The sequence below is a fragment of the Gouania willdenowi genome, chromosome 11 (assembly GCF_900634775.1).
Source record: "Gouania willdenowi chromosome 11, fGouWil2.1, whole genome shotgun sequence".
NCBI classification, from domain to species: domain Eukaryota; kingdom Metazoa; phylum Chordata; class Actinopteri; order Blenniiformes; family Gobiesocidae; genus Gouania; species Gouania willdenowi.
In genome coordinates, this window is record NC_041054.1 from 19,427,860 (window position 1) to 19,448,636 (window position 20,777).

At 37.0% G+C, this 20,777-nt stretch overlaps 1 protein-coding gene across 1 annotated transcript in view; it reads right to left on the minus strand.

Moving 5' to 3' along the window:
• fam49al (family with sequence similarity 49 member A, like) overlaps positions 1-20,777 on the minus strand; it is a 65,584-nt gene that overhangs the window by 43,441 nt on the left and 1,366 nt on the right. The gene's annotated exons all lie outside the window — the stretch shown is intronic.

Below are 20,777 nucleotides of genomic sequence, written 5' to 3' on the forward strand. Positions count from 1 at the left end.
ATTACATTTATTATTATATATCATGTAAAGATTGATTGATTGATTGATTGATTGATTTTGTCTGGGAATTGGCAGCGTAAAGGACAAAACCAGCATGTTAGCTCAAATATGCTAGCCAGCCTGAAACTGTGAGTTACCCAAAACCATTTAGAATCCAACCAGAAATTGTTTTGTTTTTTTTTTCAATTCCAAACAAAAAAGTACCAGTTCTAGCACATTTATAAAGAAACAAGTGCACTCAAAAAGTGCAAAACTCCACCAAGAGCCAAATATTGGCAGTTATTATTATTATTATTATTATTATTATAGAAATTATATCCCCATTAATAATAATACAGTAGGTAAAAATGTATGAATACTCCCATTTGTTAAAAAAAAAAATCAACAATGAAATGCACAATCCGGATTGGATCCCGACATACCTCAGTCGAATTTCCTAAAGATCGGTGTCAAATATGAACCGCGATATGAATTTTAGAGATTTTGCTAATGATGAGAATTTTTTTTTTTTTTTTTTTTAAACTGATCCGGAATCAATAGCCTATATAGATCCAGATCCAGATGTTGTCTTGACAACAGGCAAACAAATAAATAAATGCCATTGTAAACATTGCCTTTTTTGTGGAAGTAATAATAATAATAATAATAATGATAATAAACACTTTTAGGGGAAAGACAAATCTACATGACATTCAGTATCTGCATCAAACTCGCCAGGCTACATGAAAATAAAAACAATGATATTAAAAGCTAACCTGATCAAAATCACATCAATTACCCACCTCCATCTGATCAAATTATATCATTAAAATCAAACCTCTTATCCTTTTACACGTTAGTGTAAGCGATTGTTACAACCTGATCTCACAATTGAAATGAAGTCATTTGGACCAGCAAATATGTGCCTATAATTAACCAGACCTGCCAGTTTGTTTTGTGCATTGTTGTTTTGTTAAGAGGGTAAGGAGGGACTGATTGAAAATGTAATAAAATGTAATTAGAAATTATATATAATCCACAACCTGAAAACAGTGTCAGTCTTCAGTAATAACAAGCAGAGCAGCTAAGGGACGGTAATAGCAAACGCTACAAGGCCTATTATAACTCTATAGAAAACTTCTCAGCTCAGTTAAGAAAATCAGTGCTAATGCAGACATCACTAATAGGCTAATTGCTTTATAATGATGTCTAGTAACTTTTCATAAGCTGTGTTGCTCAAAATAAATAAGAAAAGCCGTTTTCAGGAGTGTTTATCATGAGTCCACCTCATGAGCAAACACACTGTGCACAACCTTTTTGTTTTTGTTCTGAAAAAATGCAGTGGGAAATGTGCGTCAGCTGTAAAATTGCTAAGCAGTTACTGTAAAATCTTGGGAGTTGCGATCGCTAACTACAATCACCATGCTGAATCCTTCAATCTTTGCAGAGTATCGGGACAATTCCTCGTCCTCGCTTTCATATTCTAAATTTGATTGAAACATTTTAAGCCTGTCTCATTCATTGTTTTTCTTGCTCAGCAGGACGTCATCCGTTCTGCTCGTCTAGTGCAACTATTAACACTGCTGCTGCCGCTGTCATTGCATTATCATGAAGGGGGAATGCAGACAAGAGGAAGGTAGAGATATCTGCAGAGGTGTTGCCAGGGAAACACAGCTTCTTATTCTCATGGAGACACGTTGTTGAGGAGGATGTGGTGATATCAGTCGAGCACAGATGGGTGGACTTTACTCTCCCAAAGCATTTGTCTATGTGAGCATTTTTAGGCCAGGCTACCGGACTCAAAACGAGACTCACTTTGTTCTTTTTCTTCTTCTTGTTGTGTACACTAGTTTAAATAGCTACTCCTCTGTTATTCGTGAATGGCTCGGGCAAAAATTTGGGAGGTATAATCTAAGGATGAGTACGTATTGACACTTAGAGCCCGATTTTCAATTTGGGACCCAGGGTGGCCCCAAGGGACCACAAAAGAAAACAAACGAAAGCGGATTTCTCATTTATTTGCGAGTCAAATAGGATGACGGTTGGTGGTACCGAATCATTGGCACATGCCAATATATAAATGGGACCCATTACTCCGTAAGCGCCACGAGGGCGCCAGGGGGCCCCCGGGGTCCCTGTTTTAAAATGACTACTCCTCCATTAATGCTTGTTGAATCAAGCTGTAATGTTGGGTGTGGGATACATATGTATGTGTATATACGTATATATGCATATGTGTGTCCGTCCTTAAGACTGCTCTACTGTAAAGTGTCTTGAGATACCATTGGTTATGATTTGGCGCTATACAAATAAAAGATTGATTGATTGATTGATTGATAATTTGACATGGACATTCTATGACTGGACGTCAAGAGCCTCTCGGAGACCTTTTCCGGTAATTTCTAAATTTATCGGAACATAGTCGTGTGATATATCATTTCAAAGGCAATTCAATGTAGATTATGATTTTACATCGCACAATTTAATTTGTTTACTCGGTGGAGCCGAGTCATTTCACTGAATTCTTGGTAAGGTGGTACGTGATATTCGGATCAGAGATGTTCGGCGGGCCCGGCCATAGTTCATCAGAACTTGTTGTTTTTGTTTTTCAGCTCGTGGAGCAAATAACCCAGTCTTGTATATAGTCTCAGCCTCACATGGGACGACTGTTATTTACTGTCTCAGGTTAAATGGCTAAAGCTCATTGATTTCACCGGTCAGGGAGAAGTTCACGAGGACTGTTAACAGACATCATGGGGTCGTAAAAGGTGAAGACTTTACACAATATGAGGTCGTGGAATGCTAAATATTGCTTTCATTTTATTAGATATCCTCAAAACTAAATTAGTGCCATTAGTGGGTTTTTTCAGGTTCTTAATTTGTTTTGATTCATTTGTAAAATACTATTGTGTTTAAGGTACAGGTTAAAATGTATTGAACCCATTGCTAATAATAAATAAGTCAGTTTTTCCTCATACCTTCTGTTGCTGACAATTAATCTCTGTCCATTAATCAAGCATTTTCTAATATTCTACACTACAAAATATGTAAGAAAAAGAAAAAAAAAAAAAAGTAGTATTCATGCTGATATTGTACTGGATAGATATCTGTGTCGGCCGATTCCCAAGGCAGTAATATCGATATTGTATCAGACGTGAAAAAGTAATATTGGGACTAATATAGAATTAGTCAGAGTTAAGGATTTTCTTTATACAAATCTTTTTTCTTCATATGGATAATGACAGATTACAACGACTAAAGGAGCAAAGCATTCAGTCACACATCAATAAAAACACTGTAATAACTACTATTCATTATGATGGATTTTCCCATCCATTTTACTCAATTATTATATCAAGTAACTTCTACTAGATTAGGTGCTATGATGAGCCCAATGTGTATATAAATTTGAGAAGAATGCAGGCTTCGTTTAGCCTATTTGTATTTTATATATTGCAGCAATAATTCCAAAGAGGATCCTTTAATTCAATCGCTGGTGATGATTTCTATGTGAATCTTTTAAAAAGGGCTCAGGGGCCCAAAATATTTCAGTTTTTCCCTTATGTTGTTAAGTTTTAGGGGCTCCAGTTTATTAACAAGTTAATGACCACCAATGGGACTTAAACCATATTTACAGGAAGAAGGAAGACAGATTGATCTACCTAGCAGTTGGAGCTGGTAAATGAATGAGTATTTGCTTAAGCGCATGGTCAGATATCTAAGATATAGTCACTATGTGGTACATCCATCAGTTTCCAGAAAGACTTCTGCATCAGCCACTTATTGAACACCATCGTGAATCATTTTCACACCAAGCAAATGTCTGTATACTTTAAAGTCTGCAGTGAGCACACAGTCGGAGACGTCGAGCCAACGCATGCTTTACGGGGACTTTAAATACACTTTCCAACGTGTACAAGTCATGGGTGCTGAGGTGAACCCTCCGAAATATTACGTTATGTTACATTATGTTACGTTACGTTACATTATGCAACTACAGAATTCACCTGTACTAAACGTGTCCTGTGAGTATTACCATATTCATGTATTTTCTCTAAACAGGCCTTCTTTTATCCAGCTGCTCATTCATTCATTCATCGTCTCACCACGCACCCTTTTGACCTGCTTTTTTCCCCACGTCTCTTTAATCTTTTTCCGCTACCCTTTGCTCCTTTGTTCTTAACACCCTGAAGACAGAAAGAAGTGCAGCAGGCTGCGTGTCGCTCGTCTCATGTTGGTCTTGGATGGAGAGGGACAAAGAGGAAGGCCTATAAAACACAGTCGTCGCTTGAAGGTAAAACAGATTATTGGAGAAAAAGAAAAGGAGAGATGTGACAAAGAGCCCATTTCAGCCATGTCAGATCAGACCAGACAAACGATAAAGATTTACTTTTGATGGGATGTTAGAATTCGCTTTGGGGTCTTTTGAACGTGCACACACGCACACACACACACACACACACACACACACACACTTGTTTATGTTGGGAGTGAAATGGAATAAAAGGAGAAAAGAAGCTGAGCGTGGGAGCCCAGGTTGGTAAACACACAGCAAATAAGCGATGGAAATCTAAGGTGGGTTTTTTTTTTTTCACCGATTCAGAGCCGTACATGATGCTTTGTGAAAAAGCGACTTCAGATGAATCAACATTGTCTGCTTTGCAAGAGAGACAGTGTCAGTCCCCGATCCTTTCATGAGCCTGATCCTTTCGGATCCTTTCAACGCATGGACGTAGACCAGTGGTTCCCAACCAGGGGTACGTGTACCCCTAGGGGTACTTGAACACATTGCAGGGGGTACTTGGAAACATTGATGAATCTATTTCCAACATGCTGAGTCATTTTTAAGCCTATTTTAGACACTGTACATGCTCATCCAACATCTTTTCCACATGTTGACAATAAACAGCATTAATGGAATAAACAATATTGTGGCCTTAATATCCTACTAAATTGTTACTAATGTGTTATGCACATAACTAAAAATTGAGGTAAATATATTCTCTGCTATACAATGATTGTAATGCAGAAAACTGATATTTAGTGTGTGTTAAACGTACAGGTTGACATTTTCAAGCTGGAGGAGATTTCAGAGGCCAACATGTTAACAACATGTAAATAGAACAAGAAAGGTTACTACATTGGAGTGACGAAGGGGTTCCCCTAATCTGAAGAGAGGCCTCAGGGGGGTACATGAGACAGAAAAACAATGGCGTAGACTACGTCACTTCCTTCACTCGTATCCTTTACGACAGAGCTCCTGGGATGTGATATCTGAATGTAAACCGACCATACGATGTTTGTTCAATATTTTAATAGTACACATGTAAACATGTGCCTGTTCGGTGGTGTTTTTAATTGTTAATTAAAACCACCGTAAGACGATATATTAAAAAAACGGATCAAAACACAATACGCAACATTGACAATCAAAAGCCAAACAGAAAATAAAATAAAAACCAAAATAAATCAGATTTCCCTCAAAACACACATGTCCAATTATTTTTAAATAGCAGGGTTTCAACCTTTTAAATAGTACATGAACAACTGTAAAATAGGCCGACAAGATGTAGACTAGCTTCACACATGCGTTGAAAGGATCCAAAAGGATTCGACATGTGAAAGGATTGGGCACTGACAGACAGACAGAAAACAGGACAGAGTGAAACAATTGAGATGTAGGAAAATTAAGCCTGAGAGTTCAAAGCTGATATCCAGAGGATAGAGAAAGAGGAGAGAGAAAATTCAAAAGCAAACTTCTCGATGTCCCGCCCTGAACAGCTCCACTTCCTCTCCCTGCCTCTGCCAATTTACCAGAAGCCACACCTCTACTTTAGTGCACGTGCATTGTGGAACATAACAACAATGTTTAACACACCAACACACGTGTAGTATTGTTTTTCACTAATAAAACACTTATGGTAGTTTGATTAAAGCATGTTTATTACCTGTCCATAAGAAATGTCATCAAATCCTGGTCCGTTTGTAATTCTTTTAAAAGCCACAACTCCCTCCACCTTTGAAAAGCAGCTCCGAGATAATTCTGTTGCGGTCACGAAGACGTTTGTCCGTAAGCTTTGTACCCGGGCTTTTCTTTTGTTTTTTAGTAGAAGCTTTGGGGTTTCGGAGCGCCTCCATGATACTATGCTGCTCAGAGTGATACCTGTGTGCCATTGTGACGCGTGGCCTTGTATTCATGCATAGTTTATGCACACACATTCACTTTGATTGACAGTCTCCGCTACAGGACGTTGAAGACTATTGGCTGGGCGATTGCAGCTCAATTTGCAATTTGTATAGGGATCTATAGGACGAAGTCGGGACTTATATACATTGACGTATATAAATGACATCCGGCAGTAGACCATAGTAAAATACTAGTTAGGTATTTCAAAAGAGTGATACATAAACATAATTTTCTCAGAAACTCCGGATATCAGCTTTAAGTGAGGACGTTACTATAGAATTTTTGCTCTCAATTGTTCTGGAGTGAATCCCAAATCCTGAGTTAAGATGTCTCTGAATTGTAGCTTTCATCATCTTTTGTAGCGTTCTTGCCAGCGTTAGCACATTATGTACAACAAAGGACATTGTACTCAGCCTAAAGCTCCTTCAGTGCTTTATAGCCTCCATTCCCACTCTACGGATAAATACATGCCTTATAATTATTGGTGCATTAATATTTGAATAGCTCAGATTGGATTGGGCCTTTTTAAACCTTGGATGAGCCGTGTTGGAAAGATGTCAGCATTTTAATAGTTGTTTTGTATCTGCATATTGCTGTCAAAGGAAAGATGGATATACAATGAGCTCCTGTTATGTTTAATTGATACGTGGGAGGCTAATTAGCTCTTATCAAAGAGAGCACAGTTGGTTTTTAGGCAGGGGAAGTTTATGATGTGTATTTGTACACATGAACAAAGAAGTTTGGATGTTTGTGAGCTACGTTTGTGCATGGAGCTTGGACACAGACCTGTGTTCCTTTAATATACTGTATGTGGACAAAAAACCAAATGGTCATAAGGCAAATGCTTTCAGGTGGAGCCATGTGTGTAAAAGATGGATAGATGGTCACCTACATTGAAGTCTGTAATTGTATATCGTGATACTAATAGCTACTGGCAACTCCCCCTAACATTTTTTAAATTGTATATTTCATCCAAAAGTTGTTCTTATCCACTATTGATGCCAATGTGTGCCATCAAAAACACTGCCAAAGTGACATTTCTGGTGATTCCAGCGATTTGAAAGTTGAGCCAAAACCAAGACAGATGTTGATTTTGTGGCTTTCCACAGAAACATCCGTGTAAGGTCAAAATGTAATGTCTCGCGAAAAGACATCATATCACGGGGAACACAATAAGCCAGAATAAAAATAGTGCCAAGCTAAACTGTTTTTATTGTCTGCCTTGTGAAGAATCCCAACGAATCACGGTAAGAATGAAGTAAAAACACTTAGATATCATAGTTTAACCTCGTCGTATCGTAAATTTTGCATAACTTTGATAGAAGTTGTGGTGAAACCATTAAATAATTATATTTTATACTTCCTCTGTGTCAGCACAGAATAAGCCTATCCTTTCCAACTCTGTCAATAAACTTTCCCTTTTCTGTGCCATCTTGGAATTCTTCTACTGGATTCCAAATTCCACAAAGCAATGTGGGAAACTTTTCCAAAGTTCAAGTCACATGACCATTTGTCAACAATCCCAAAGTTTGTGATGGGGTCAAAACAATCATGTGAGCGGCAATTTCAACCTTCAACCCTTTATTTGTGAGTAAATTCCAATTTTGCGGAAGAAATACCTTCGCTTTACTGATGTGTGAGGCCCACATAAGGTCTTTAATTGTGTTAAAAGAGGTGATAGGGATCATCGCTGGCACCTTTAACCTTTCCTTTCTAATTCCCTTTTTATGATATTTGGTGCAATATAAATAAATTGTAGTCTTATTACATTCAGACAGTTTTACTAGTCTCTGATGGAAAAAATGCACCTGAGTTTTAAGAACTTTGTGTTGCCATTAAATATATAATTTTAAAATAGCGAGAGTGCAATAAAAGGTTTATCTAAAAAAGTGGTAAAGATTGCAGGTTGGTTGCCTCATTACAGATTTAGTAGAACTGGTTTAGCTAATTATTAATGCGGTTTTTGTGAGCAGTTTGCACATTCTGTGAAACTGCAAGGTTTTTCTTTATTGCTATGCCAGCTTACTGTATATACTGCAAACCCATGCAGCGATTCTCCAACTGGGACAAAAGAAAGAAGCGAGATAAAAGTCTGAAATAAAACATGCATCAGAAACTGTGAATGTGTTAGGGAGAGTGAAAGTCAGGGTTAGGACACAATAAAGAGTCAAATGGGCAAAAAAGGCTCCCTGGAAAAGGTATATAATGTTTAAAATGTGGCGTCAGGGTTTTTAGTGGTGAAGAAACACAGTTAAGGACCAATCTTTATCAATCTGTTTACAAACACTGAATGTATTGGAATTTGCATGTTCTCTATTAGAAAAGCATGAACTTCCTTCATCTTCTCCAGGTTTGTCTTAGGGGAAGAGACAATTTCTCACCGTACATTGAAGAGACAATGGTCAAAGAATCAATTGACAAAGCACAGAAACATTGTGGATGAAGATACACAGCTTGTTATACATAGTTTTAATAAAAATATATGGATTTAACTACCTTCGCCAAAGAGGTCATGTTTTCACCGCCCTTTATTTAATAATTGTCTGTTGGCAGGATTATATTATGCCATAGAAGATTTTATAACATTTTGGAGGAGATCCGGATCAATATATTGATTCTGGATTAGTTAAAAAAAAAAGATCACTATTTCTCATCATTGACCCAAAAAAAAGGAAGAGCAAAAAGGATGGTGTCCATCCTAATTTACATGGAGCACAAAGGCTAAAATCAAACTTACAGTCTGAGATTCACAACTCTAGTGGTTAGGGATGCTGGGCTTGTAATCGGAGGGTCGCTGGTTTGAATCTCATCTGGGCCATCACTGTGGGATGTTGAGCAAGTCCCTTAACCCCAAACTGCTCCCTGGGCACCACAACGTGGCTGCCAACTGCTCCTCAGGGATGGGTTAAATGCAGAGAGCAAATTTGTATATGTGTAAAAAAACAAAACATATATGCCAATAAATTGAGGCGAAAGCCCCAATTTAATCTTTAATCTAAATTTCATCTTTCATCTAAATCATTCTTGGTGAATGATCTTGTAACTGACCATCAATTAGGTTTATTATGCCTCACTGAGACCTGGCTCAAAAAGGAAGATTTTGTTGTTATCTTATGATCATCACCATATTCCCTGTGAGAGTGGTCGTTGAGGGGCAGTGGCAGCAGTTTTTCACTCAAGCTTATCAGTCACCCCAAAAACCAAACTCAACCACAATTCATTTGAATGGCTCTTTCTTGGAATTTGTAATTCCAAAAATAAAAAATAAAAACTCATCTTACTGGTTATAGTTTACCATCCTCCTGGTCTATATTCAGAATTTCTCTCTGAATTCTCCAACTTTGTCACTGATCTGGTGCTTAGCACTAATAAAGCTATCATAGTGGGTGACTCCGTTGATGATGAAAACAACAGCCTAAATAAATAATTTACCTCACTAATATATTCAATCGGCTTTAAACAAAAATGGAAACAAACCAACTCATTATCTTAATCATGCCCTGGACCTTGTTCTAACATGTGGTTTAGATATTAATCACCTGACAATACTGTATATCCTCAAAACCCTATTGTTTCAGATAATTTTTTTTGTTGTCATTTGAATTCAGAATATCAGCTTGCTCAAACTCTGAGAAAAGTACACTATAGTTGATCACTGCCTGCCTTAAAGATTTAATTCCATCACTGCTTACCTCTGATCCATATGATATCTCAATAGAGAGTAGCTATCAATGTCTTACCACAGAGAAAATAGATCAACTTGTCAATATTGAAATGTTGTCACTGCACACAGCACACGCTGTTGCTCCGCTTAAAAAGAAGACGATATGTCATAAAAAGTTCACTCCATCGTATAATTCTGAATTGCGTCTTTTAAAACAGGCATCGCAAAAATTGGAAAGGAAGTGGCTCTCTTCAAACATAGTAGAAGTTCATATTGCCTGGAGAAAGTTTGTTAGCTTATTTTAAAAAAGCTCTCCGCAAAGCTAGAACTTCCTATTACTCAACTTTAATAGAGGAAAACAAAAATAATCCTCAGTTTCTATTCAACACTGTAGCTAGGCTCACCGAAAGCCACAGCTCTGTTGAACTCTCTATTCCTGTCAACCTGAGCAGTGACGACTTCCTCAACTTCTTTACTGATAAAAATCTAACAATTATAAAAGAAAAAGCTAATGCCCCCCCAACCCCCGCAGGAGTGCTCAATCATTTCTTAAACAAAGCAGCACCTGACATAACCCCAACATGTAACTTTTATTTACAAATTTTCAAGTTCGAAACATGTTTAGAAGTAGAACAGGAGGCAGAGCGTTCAGGTACCAGGCTCCTCGCCTTTGGAACCATCTCCCAGTCTTAGTACGGGAGGCTGCTACTCCCTCCACCTTTAAAGCTAAACTCAAAACCTGCTTATTTGCTAAAACGTATACCTTATAATAACATTAACCTAACCACAAGGAACAAAACCCTAAACCTTAAAAAAAGGAACTAAAAACTAAGATTATACAGTAGAACACCAACACTATATTCAACCACAACCCACCATCGACACAGCTCTAATGGGTTGCCATGAGTGAAGTCCAGTCAGACAAGGTTGTGAAGGGTTGTAACTAACCCCACACTTCTGAACCTCGTTGTATACCCATCACACTGCTCACACTGCTTAAATACCATTTACACTGATGTCCACCACATATTCATTTGTTGATTGTTTTCGTTTTTATTACGAATTCTATATTTTTGAAAGTGCTTTTAGATTACTTTTGTTGTAACTGGCACTATATAAATAAAGTTGAATTGAACTGAATTGAGTTTGGATCTGGATTGCATTTTTTTTATTTTTTATTTTAAATGGGGATGTCCATACATTTGGACCTACTGCATCAATATTAATAGAAATAAAAATTCCTTCCAAGCCTTTACAGTATGAATGATCATGATACCATGATAACTATCTGGAAAAGAGATTTGGCGCTTGGCGGAGGTTTTGCGCTCTCAAAGAGGTCTTGTTTTAACTGCTACAAACAGCTTTGTTGTACTCACTCACATCTTCTTTATATGAACATTAATAATCCCGTTAAAGGAAGCTTCTTTGCTCACAATAAAGTACAGACTACTACTGGAGGGACACTTAGTCCCTCAACCGCAGCACGTGCATGGTGACGGAGAACTAGCTGACCTTTGAACCTGGGCTTAATTTAAATCTAAATTCAGCTCCGTGTGTGTTTGGCAGGAAAAGCTTGTTGGGCGTCCTTGGACGAGGTGATTCTTCATCACACTGTACTGTAGTGTATCTCACACAGCAGAAAATAGTCCTAGGCAGACATACAGTATATCACATTGGGTTCAATGATAACTGGGGGAAAAAAAACAAAAAAAGACTCAAAGTGGGACACTTTGCTTCATCCCTAGTATGAAAGATGAAGTTCTTGGCAGCTTTTCCATGTTATTTCTATCTATCTATTTTTGGATTACAAACCTGTCTTGTGTTTGCAGTTTGATGCTAATCGATTGATGTATCATGGAGATTATTTTTTTCTCACTTCAGCTGAACTAATTAGTGTGTCTATGAGGACAGAGAAAAATAAAAAAAATAGTGTGTGTTTAGTCTCCCAGGCCTGTTTAAACACAAAAGAAAGCATGGCTGCCAGCCGCGTGTGCTGGTGGCAGATCTGGTATGCAAACATTAAACCACAAATACTAAAGCACACACAGGAACATAGAAAGACTGTCAGAGAGAACTGCAGCCAATGACAAATGTCCATCACTCAGGGGTGGTTAACCAAGTTAACAAAGGAATTAAGTGTGAATTCATTTAAAGAATTGGATGGTTGAATTTATGTTGAGTTTGCATGTTTTAAAAGCAGTACCCCATCATAATTATCATTAAAGCTTTATTTCTATATTTAAACATTTAGGGATTATGTTGTGCTAATACTGTATATCTAGCAACCCTTATGAAGATGAGGGGCTGAACATTTTAACCCATCCCGGCTTCCCAGGGATGGGTTAAAATGCAGAGGACAAATTTCAATATATGTGTAACAACATATATGACCAATAAAGGCAAAAAGCCCAAATTTAAAGCCCAATTAATTTAATTTAATTTAATTTTCTTCCTTTGGCTCTTCTCAAACTTACACTGTGCCTTTACTTTATTTTTGTTGCCAGTTTTTTGTGTTTGTGCTTGTTTGAGATAAATCAATAAAATAAAATAAATAATTTCAGTTGGAGGAGGGTTCTGTAAATCAATGTCATAGAATGAACGTACTGGGTTTAAAGTCAGAGATTCAACCTCGGATATACCCATATACAACGTCCAATGATCCAATTTTATTGTTTAAACTACATGACCTATTCCCTGCACCCCAATGAGCCCGTGTGTTATCATTAGTGGAGCACTCAATAAAGCTCTTTGTCGATCCTCGCATGATATGAGAGGAAATTCTCTCACAACCACATCAAACAATTTTAAAAAGGGAGTTTTCTTTAGCCTTTACTCGCAAAAACAAGTATTTTGTCAAAACACATTGTTGTGGCATGTTGAGGCCTCTTGTACATGTGAAACTGCACAGGGTTTGCCTTCAGTACACTTATTATGTCACAATATCTAATAGTAACACCAGAACTGATTGCTTAGCAGCCGATATGAGTATATTAAAATAATTTGTTTTCTGCTTGTAGGTGTAGAGTGGTGCAGAACTAAATGTGAAAATACATAATCATGTTCTTATCTAAAAGATAAAAGGTTTTATTTATTTATTTATTTATTTATTTATTTTACAAGGGTGCATTCACATTGACGGATTAAACGCTCTAGGATATGTTTGCTCTGATAGTCCGTCTTTTTTGGGTGGTGTGAACACGCAAACAAAGTCTCGAGCGGATCAAACAAGATCATTCTAGAGTGATTGTTATTGTCCGTCTCAGAGCATTTCCAATGGAAGCCTAGAGAAATTAGGAGCGCCGTGAACACAACCTATCTCAGAGCGGATCAAACACAGGAAGTATCGGCGATGACATAGAGAGCATAGCACAGCATTGTGGGTGATCAGGAAAATGCCTTGTTTTTCAAATTCAAGCTCTTTTGTTTTGGTACAGAAAACAAAAAGCAACCTAGCCGCTAACCGACCACTAGTTATTGGCGTTTGGATGTGGGTTGGCAGCATGGGGCCAAACGGTGCATGTGGGGCCAAACGGTGCATGTGGTGCCAGCGTCGGCATCCCCACCAAACTCTAAAGTCCTAAATTTATTTTGGATATGCAAACCGTGATGTCAGAAAAAGCAGTGGGAGAAACTTGCTGGTAAAGCGTCCAGTGCTTAAAGAAGCTTCAGCTCTCATTATTGTGAACATGAGTATATGAATAAATAAATGAATGGGCGCTGCGCGGTCGGCTTTGAACACAACCGAGGCTGCAACTGAACGCTTTTGTTGTTACAGTCTACGTCTACAGATTTTAATGCGTCCTGCTCCGGCTTCATAAGTTTTCCCTTCATTTGTTTTGCCATGTGGTGAATTCCTGAAGCCACACAGTATTTGTGATCTGTCCGTATGCAAAAGCCAAGTGACTGAACCTCATCCTTGGCAACAAAGACAAGGAGTGCCTGTGCATAGGTCTGTTCATGTTCAAGTTAAATCGCAAAATGTACAAACTTAAACTCAATAATCCAGCAAGTTTGACATGCAGCTGTTAAACTGTAAAAATGAGAACCATCAGAAGCTCTTTGATATTCCTTTCAAACAGAAATGTACAGTCCATCCAACAGCGACGCTTGGTAGCAGACACTGAAGACAATGGCTGTATTTGAAATCTATTATGTACTATAAGTATGATTATGATGGATGACCGGTGATATAACCATTCTCCACTAGAGTATACTTCCAAGTTTCCCAAGATGCATTTCAAACCTACAGCGACAAAAACTTGAAGCAAACTGAGACTAAATATCTCCTTTAATTCACCACCTTTGAAAGTTCTGAAAGCAGAATATCAACATGTGGTCACTTGATCCATAAAACTCAGGTCTACACATTTCCTTTCCGACATTTCGGAAATTTTCAGAGACCCACCATTGTGCTACTGACAAAACGTCCGGTTAACTTCAAAACAAGAGCCCTATTTACAAACAACTAATGGAAGACAAAAAGAGATGCTCTTGTTTTGAAAAGGGGATGTTCGACTTTTAGCTTGACGCCAGTCTGAGGACAATTTTACATTCCGCTCGCAATGCATCATGGGACAGTTGAGTGTGACTAGTGTGCCCACTGTGCAAATTAAAAAATGTCCCACTATAGTATACATTTGGCTAATTCTCGCGTACTCAATCTTTTCATACTATCTAATGTGATGGTTTAATGGTTCAATAAAGCCTACATACTGTACATGCACTCCAGAACTGTATGCATGAGTACAGCACCGTTATCACCAAACTTGAATTTTAAATCTCACGCTTTCCTTTTTTTTTTTTAAACCAATAAGTTTTCATTAATAAGAATTAGCAATAAGCGGTCCAACATAAAAGCATTTACACAGAATCCAGACTATTTATTTGGTTACTCAGCTCTGATAAGTGATGAGTTCCTTTGTTCTCTGAGTGGATTTTTATTAACCTCAACAAACAAACATGGATGTATTATTATGCCAGACTTATTAGGATAACTGGAGCCTCTGCTCAGTCACTCTTCTGTTTCCTCACTCACTAATTGTGGTGTCATATTACTTTCTTTGCTCCCGCTCAGCTGTCAGTAGACCCTCCATCTGCCTAAATTAGCTTTTCCTCCTAGATTGGGGTTATTGATCCAGAATTTGACCAGACGCTGAGCATTTGTTCTGTTTATTGATGTCATTGGACAGGAGTTGGTCTTTTCTAAAAGAAAAAGAAGAAGAAGAAAACAAAACAGCCTATAAATATGGTCTGAAAGCCTTAGAGAGCAGATGGTCGGTAATCTGATTACATCCAGAAGTTCCCTCTTTTTGTTTTCATTGCGATTATAGATAGAGTTGGACGAGCCCAGTCATGTCTGTTTAGGAACAAAGATGATTTATCTCAACAGATCCACTAAAATTAATGAGGCTTTTCGGTAAAATCTGCATCTGTCATCCAGTATTTGAGTTCTGAGAACTGTGAGGAAATAAAACTCTCTATTGCCTTCACTTATGTTGTCACTAATTCAAAAATTCCAAGTCCTGCTTTGGATTTTGGAATAAATAAAGGTTACTGATGCAACTTAAGTGTAAAACTAAAATTGAATTGTAGAAAAAGCTCAACCATACGCCTGCGGGGACAGCTTAATGTACAAACAGGCAATACTGTACGTGCGTGGTTTGAATAAGTTTGACAACATTTAAACATTATCTCGATCAGAAGTCTGCTTCTTTCAAAGTAAAGGGAATTTTAAAATTGCATTTAAAATTGACCAAAGTCTTGAAGTTTAATACAGATAAATTTAAGAATAATCCCTTATTGCTTTAAATACAGACGAAACAATGTATTTTACATGATTTGAACCTGAGCAGGAGCAGTAAAACTACCTTTTGACACGTCACAAAATATTTCAATTGTACTCTTTTACAAGGGCATGCGTTTAGCATTGTTTGCATGTCAATATAAAGAGAAAACTAATTGTTTGCTCCAATTTAGCGCTCCTAAATTAAAGGAACCAATCTGTTTCAATCATCTTCATCTGACAAGACATTATTATACTTGTGACAATATATTAACAATATATTACCTGCACTACATGTGCGTATGATCATTTTTCCTTTTCAATCTATATTTATTATAATTTTTATTTATTTTTTATTTCAACAGTCTTCACAAACAAAAGAAAAGTACAGAACAAACAACATTTAACTGTCCAATCCTCAGCCGAAAGGGTGTAGGTTGAAGCAAAGCTTATACACAACTACCCCATCACAACAAAACAAAACAAGGTTCTCTACATAATATCACACACCAAAAATATTTACCGTATATTACTATTTTCACAATATACATTCAATGTATATTATGCACAACTTTTATAGTTTATACATTCACATCAAACATATATACATACACACATATACGTACATACACATGAATGTATATGACATGTACATAATATTAATATTATACTACTTCATATTTACTACACAAATTTCATCAATTAAATTTAGAGTGGCAATACATACATTAACAATAACCTTTTATATGTATTAATATATTTTATAGAATTATATACATATTATACATTATTGCTGTAATTGGTAAAATTGTCTTTCTTATACTTACTGACGATATATTATTATTATTATTATTATTATTATTATTATTATTATTATTATTATTATTATTATTATTTGTATAGTGTTGCTGTTTTTGCACCAACCAAAAAAAAAAAAATCCTTGTACTGTGAAAACTATACTTTTTTATTCTGATTTATGTGTGATTTATCAGGATAAAGGTAAGGAATCAAATGAGGATTTTATGAACACAAACAAATATAGGTCCTATATTACAACTGTGTAGTTTTATTCTGCTTTCAAGCACAAGAGCACAAGCATTGTCAGGTTTCATTTGGAGTTGAGTAATCTAATCTAATCTAATCTAATCTAATCTAATCTAATCTAATCTAATCTAATCTAAGGTAGCACAAACATCAGTTTATGCTGATGAAGCAGGAGTAGATTACTGAGCTCTAGGCTTTTGTTGCCCAATAATCCAAACTGTGAAAAAGGTGCAGGTGTAAAATTAGGTGGGTTTTTTTTTTCCGAACTGGAAATCAGAAATTACATGCAAACCAGTTTTAATTCAAATGCAGCCCTTTTTTTTTTTTTTTGTATAAATCCAGCCCTTTGTCACTCCACCCTGTGCCCCTTTAACAGGATCATCCTGGCTCTGAGGAAGTAATCCCTAACGCCTGCCTATGCAGAATTAAAAACCAGATTACCTCCAGTCAGTGGGATCGCAGCTCATATTACTAAATTATTTCAACCTCTGTGTAAAGATCTGGACTCAGATAAAAACAAAGGAAGTCAGTTCCTGTGACAGATGTCGGAATGACAGATGTTGCTGTGGGACAGATGGGTCGGCTGGTCTGAGAGATGAGGAATGGTGAGGGAAAATGAGGATTTGTCGGTTCATTTAGAGACAAAACAGCTGGGCCACATAAAGAAACATATGGGAGGAAAAGGTTTCAGTGGAAAAGATCAAATGTTGTACATGCATGTTGGAATAGATGAGGTTGAAAGTATATGGCTGGGATTACATTTAAGATATTGTGATATAAAATGATGTGTAGACTGTTCTAGTGTGATATTTTTAAAGGGATCCTCCACTGTTTGAACAGATGTGGTCTACAACCTATGAAATGTAATTATTAGAAGATCTATGCCTAACAAAATGCATTATTTTGCACCAAATTTGTTTTAATAACTTTTAAATATGCGACAACTTTACCGTTTTAGAGCCTGTGTTCCGCCATCTTGAAATCATGTGATTTATGACATCCCCACGACCTGCAAACGTCCTGTTATTCTCTATTGGAGTGAAACGTTCAGGCTGTTTTTAGATAATTTAGCAGCTTTTTCAGTCAAAATGCCAATTTTTTACTTTTTTTGCTGCTTTTGGTTGCTCTAAATCAGTGGTACTCTAACTTTTCTGACATAAGTACCCCCTTTCACTTTCTTTTGAATGACTACTGCATTTAGCTCGGAATTCTGTGACAAAACAACTATAGAACATATTAAAGAATCTAATATTGTAAATAAGTAGAATTAAATCATATTTAGTGCCGTCTGAATAGATGTATTTCTATAGTTTTTATCATTACGATCATCTACTGCCTGGTGTGAGACCAAGAGTAAACCTTTGTATCATCATTTTGTGTGTTTTTTGTGTTATTTTGTATGTTGTTGGTGTCATCTTGTGTATTTTGTTGTTGTTTGTCTGTCCTTTTTATTATTCAGTATATTTTTCTCTTATTTTGTTGTTGTTTTGTGAGTTGCTGGTAATATTCAGTGTGATTATCATTTTTAACTAAAAGTAAACACAAACACGTATTTATAAATGCTTTCATTTGGTAATTTCTCTCTTTCTGTCTCTCTCTCTCTCCTCAGTACCCCCTGTATTGCCATTGTGTACACCTAGGGGTACACGTACCCCCATTTGAGAAACACTACTGTAAATAATGAAGAAAAGTTAAAAAAAACCTCTTTTGTTTACCGAAAGAGGATAAAAACAGTTGTGACCTGATAAAAATCTGTGACCGCAAGGGGTGACAGTTCCAACTCTGCGGTTTCGTAGTAGACAGTGAAGCAGAGAAGAAGAGCTCTCCTAAGGAGCCTTTACTTTCCCTTAAACAGTGCAGCACATATTGGCATTTTAACTGTAAAAGCTGCTAAATGATCTAAAAAGCAGGCTGAATGTTTCACTCCAATAGAAAACAATGGTCGTGTGATGTCATCAATCACATGATTTCAAGAACACAAGCTCTAAAATGGTAAAATAGTCCCATTTTTAAAAGTTAATAAAACAAATATGGTGCAAAAATAATGTGTTTTGTTACATTTCATAGGTTTTAGGCCACATTTGTAAAAACAGTGGAGGATCCCTTTAAAAACTTGTATTTAGTTCATGCACCGATAGAAATTGAATTTTTGAAGAATGTCATAATGATTGCAAAGTGACACTTTTTCATTTTAAATAGGAAAAATTGGTCTTATTTATGTTTTTTTATATTTTTTTTTATGTATATTATATAGTCACTTGAGCTGAAATTATTATAAAGAGAGTAGCATACCAAACAAACCTCTGGTTATTTTTCCTCTTTTCAAAAATATTGTCTCATGTTGTTTTTGTGAGCCCAGTGTCGTATATTGTCTTGTCTTGTGAACTTTGTATCTCGTCCCTCCCAGTTAGATGCGTTAGAGATCAAATTTCTCAAATCCTAAAAGGCTGTTCATGTTTTGCTGTTAAATATACCAGAGGCATCTTCAAACTCCTTCATGAATCACCAAGCTACAAATTGACCACATTCTCACACTTCGTGTCATCACGGAAGCGAATTCGGGTCAAATTTGATGGAGAAAATCATTTTCGGCAAATCAAGAATAAATTTGAAATGTTGAGAATAAAGTTGAAATTTCAAGAATAAAGTTGAAATATAATGTAGGGAATAAAGTCGAAGGTTAGCTATTAAAATCAAATCTACGGAAGCGGACTAGGCTCAATTCACCATATACTACATCGGTCTCTATCAAAACTGGCCCTAATCTCTTTCCGTAGCTCCTCAAAAGCCACATATGGACTGAATGCTCCACCTCCTCCAAACTTGACTGTTTTTTCCTTCTGAACAGATTAAGTTTTTGACAATGTCTCCTTAAAGTCTTTAAAGAGATTACAACGCCGTTTTTATGAGCTAAAAGAGAAAGAATCTCTTTTTTTATTAAACCCAACTTTGACGTATAGATTAACACATTCACATTCGATACGCTGCATTTTGTGGACGACCATGATCTCATGTTTGTTGTCATATGGTGAATCGGCCTTCGTCAGCTTCCGTAGATTTGACTTCATTAGCAAACCTTTGACTTTTATCACAATATTGTATTTTGAGTTCTTTTTCAAAATTTCTACTTTAATCTTGAAACTTCAACTTTAACCACAACATTTCAACTTTTTCCTTGATTTGCCCAAAATTCATTTCTCCATCATAATCCGCTTCTGTACTGTAATGCCTTTCTATATAAACAGTTTTTTTTTGTTTTGTTTCATATCTGATGATCTGTGCACTGAGAGCTTCTTCAAAAGTGACAAATAGTGAGAAAAGCAAAAATAATCTCTGCTTTATCCTTCTGAGCTTCTTCCTCAAATCTCGCTAACCTCACATACCCCCATCTTCTGTTCCCAGGACTGTTGTGAGAAAACTCAAATGCAGCAGATACTGTATATCTTCCTCCACCATAAAGTGTAGAAACTGCTGAGAAGAAACCTATTTATAGTCTGGTTGTAAATGTGGATCAAGTCTCCTCTATATGACGTGTTTTACGTGCCTCACCTCAAACCAACAGAGGAAATTCAATGTGGACACAGAGCATAGATTCCATAGGAGAGGACAGTGGAAGACTACACCACATGCTGCCATCACCAGTTTGCATCGAGAGTTTTGACTGGTTGACAGAAAAGGAAGCAGTGGAGGGTGTCAGGGTGATGAAGAGCAGTGGGAGGAGAGATTTATTGAGAGCAGGAATGAATTAATGAACCAGAGGGATGAACTGAGAGGATGTAGAGGAAGAGAAAAAGGAGGAGAATGGGTGGTGTTTAAGGAGGACGGTGGTGGTGGTGATTGGTGAGACAAAAGGAGTGACAGGGATGGAGTGATGAGAGTGGAGGAGGAAACGCAGAAAGCCAGGTTTCTATGGGCACACGGGAAAGATTTGGGGGTGAGGGAATCTTGCATCATCACGAGCGGGCCAATCGGAAGCCTGTTACAGTGTTCAAAAGGAGTGTCCTAGCAACAGTGGAGTAAATACCATAGCATACAAACGCACACACACGCACACACACGCGTGTGCGTGTGTGTTTACTGTGTATCCCAATAACAATTTTCATAATAGCGGTCCATAATA